The 3,465-nt window shown below is 45.6% G+C and overlaps 1 pseudogene; it reads right to left on the bottom strand.

Annotated features, from left to right (window-relative positions):
- Nucleotides 1-629: 629 nt before the first annotated feature.
- LOC126289443 (5S ribosomal RNA) lies at nt 630-747 on the bottom strand (annotated as a pseudogene).
- Nucleotides 748-3,465: the final 2,718 nt, after the last annotated feature.

The raw sequence follows: 3,465 nt of genomic DNA, 5'->3' as shown, positions 1-3,465 counted from the left end.
TAAGTTATCAAGAATCGCTATTGAATGAACTAAAGTCAGAGGAATTCGCTCACTTATAAAATTTCTGACGATATCGTGTGCACGTTTCGAATCTCTTTTGTCTATTGGAGGCTACCGTCAAATACTCGAAAATAGGGTGTTGTTTGTTGTGGTCTTCAGTCCTGAGACTGGTTTCATGCAGCTCTCCATGCTACTCTATCCTGTGCAAGCTTCTTCATCTCCCAGTACTTACTGCAACCTACATCCTTCTGAATCTGCTTACTGTATTCATCTCTTGGTCTCCTTCTACGATAGGCTACTAACTGCGCAAGCTGTATCACCAAGAGATCACCTTTTAACTGTCATTCGCTAGTTGTAAACATTATTTATCACTTTTATTACAGATCTAATACACGTACTGTATGTGTACTAAACTAACTAAACTCCTCCCACACAGGCCATGAAGGCCCAAAGGTACCGACAGGCTGCCGTGTCATCCTCAGACCACAGGCGTCACTGGATGGGGATATGGAGGGGCACGTAGGTAGCACACCGATATCCCGGCCGTATGTCTGTTTACGAGACCGGAGCCGCTACTTCTCAACTAGTAGTGTCTTAGTTTGCCTCAAAAGGGCCGAGTGCAGCCCGCTTGCCAACAGCGCTCGGCAGACCGGATGGTCACCCATCCAAGTGCTAGCCCAGCCCGACAGCGCTTAACTTGGGTGATCTGACGGGGACCGGTGTTACCACTGCGGCAAGGCCGTTGGCCCTGTATGTGTAGGCAACATTAAAAACCAGATAACTGCGACCAGTACTCGCGCTCTGAGACTTCTATAGAAGCTTCACTATGTGCACTCAGGTGACAAAAGGCATGGGATAGCGATATGCACACATACAGATGGTGGTACTATAGCGTGTACAAGGTATAAAAGGGCGCTGCGTTGGCGCAGCTGCATTTGTAGTTAGATGGAAAGTTTTCCAAGGTGATTATGGCTGCACAGAGGGAATTAACAGACTCTGAACGCCGCCTGGTAATCGGAGCTAGACGCATGAAGCATTCCATTTCAGAAATCGTTACAGAATTCAATATTGCGCGATCTACAGTATCAAGCGTGTGCTGAGAATACCAAATTCCAAGCATTGCCTCTCACGACGGATAATGCAGTCGCCGATGACCTTCACTTGACCACTAGTCACTGCTAACAGACAAGCAACACTGTGCGAAATATCCGCAGAAATCAATGTAGGACGTAGAAGAACGTATCCGTTGGGACGGTGAGGCGAAAATTGGCGGTAACGGGCTATGGCAGCAGTCGACCAACGAGTTTGCTTTTGTCAACAGCACGACATCTCCTCCAGCGCCCCTCCCAGGCTCGTGACCATATCGGTTGGAACCTCAACTACCTAAAACCGTGACCTGGTTGGATAAGTCCCGGTTCCAGTTCGTAAGGGTTGATGTTAGGGTTCAAGTTTGGCGCATACCCCTCGTTGCCGTGGGCCCAAGTTGTCAACAAGGCACTGTGCAAGCTCGTGGTGGTTCCATAATGGGGTTGGCCGTGTTTATACGGAATTGGCTGCTTCCTCTTGTCCAACTGAATCGATTACTGACGGGAAATGTTTATGTTCGGCTACCATTTGTTCCCAAACTACGATGGAATTTTTGCCGATGACAATACGCCATATCACTAGGCGGCAGTTGCGCACGACTGAGCTGAAGAACATTCAAAGCAATTCGAGCGACTGATTTGGCCAGCCAGATCGCGCGACATTGAATAACACCGAGAGATCAGTTCGAGCAAAAAATCCTGCATCAACAACATTTTCACAATTGCGGATGGTTCAATATTTCTGCAGCGGACTTCCAATTACTTGTTTTGTCTACAATACGTCAAACTGCTGGGCTATGCCGGCCAAAATAAGGACCGACACGAAATTGGAGGAATCTCATGACGTTTGTCACCTGACTGTTGCATGATACTTGCTTTCTGCAAAGCCTTGGCAGGCATCCTGAACTTGAAAATAGCACCTGTGTCTTTTGCGAAAGACGCCTACGGCCGTTTGCATGAGCAAATATACTATACAATTTCTGCTTATTGGTTAACTTTAAGTTGGAAGTTTGGATACCTTCACTGGAATGGTAACGGAAATAAGGCGTTGCTGCGGGACCAAGTTAAGAATTTAATACAACAACATCATTTTATTTAATAAAATCATGAAAATAGCTCCTTGATCTCTCACTTTACTTAATAGTACGGTTATATGGAATGAACATCAATAAAAGCAAAACGAGGATAATGGAATGTAGTCGAATTAAATCCGGTGATGCTGAAGGAATTAGATTAAGAAATGAGACACTTAAAATAGTAAAGGAGTTTTGCTATTTGGGGAGCAAAAAACTGATGATGGTCGAAGGGGAGAGAATATAAAATGTAGACTGGCAATGGCAAGGAAAGCGTTTCTGAAGAAGGGAAATTTGTTAACATCGAGTGTAGATTTAAGTGTCAGGAAGTTGTTTCTGAAAAGTATTAGTATGGAGTGTTGCCATGTATGGAAGTGAAACATGGACGATAAATAGTTTAGACAAGAAGAGAATAGAAGCTTTCGAAATTTTTGAATGCTGACGATTAGATGGGTAGATCACATAACTAATGAGGAAGTGTTGAATAGGATTGGGGAGAAGAGAAGTTTGTGGCACAACTTGACAAGAAGAAGGGATCGGTTGGTAGGGCATATTCTGAGGCATCAAGGGATCACCAGTTTAGTATTGGAGGGCAGCGTGGAGGGTAAAAATCGTAAAGGAAGACCAAAAGATGAATACACTAAGCAGGTTCAGAAGGATGTAGGTTGCAGTAGGTACTGGGAGATGAAGAGGCTTGCGCAGGAAAGAGTAGCATGGAGAGCTGCATCAAACCAGTCTCATGACTGAAGACCACAAAATCAACAACAAATGGAATGCTGCCCCGTCATCCGTGACCCCAAATAAAATAGCAGTTTATGCAGCCTCCTAACTAAGATGACTATAGGAGCGATCACGCAGAGCGTCTATACTCACCAGAGTCTCAGCAGGGAATGCCTAACTATCTCCCCTCGTCCGGGGTCCACTCACGGTGGTCGGAAGGGCTCAGAGAGTCTTCAAGGCGGCTATTTGCCAACCAAACAGGGCCTGCTAATACGCGGGGAACTTATGTCTCTCTGGTCCAGTGCAGTCGCACTCTACTTCATACAATGTTTGGCTAAACTCCATCTCCACATTCACAGAACCCACAACAGACAGCCCACGCATACGTCAGTAGACGACCCGCAGTCACACTAGCGGACTATACTAAGAATGATAATATAACATAATTCCGGACAAAAATTCCCTGAGTGTCGGTAGGGAAGCCAGGTGTGTTTCGAGCACGTGACTGTTGTATCAAGCCATGTAGCGACTAACATGGAGCCGTTACACTGTATGTAGCTAGTTCACCTACAGGTTTCAATCAGTGA

The sequence above is a fragment of the Schistocerca gregaria genome, chromosome 1 (assembly GCF_023897955.1).
Source record: "Schistocerca gregaria isolate iqSchGreg1 chromosome 1, iqSchGreg1.2, whole genome shotgun sequence".
Lineage (NCBI taxonomy): Eukaryota > Metazoa > Arthropoda > Insecta > Orthoptera > Acrididae > Schistocerca > Schistocerca gregaria.
The sequence above is the reverse complement of the archived record's forward strand: the minus strand, read 5'-3'. Positions and strand labels throughout refer to the sequence as shown.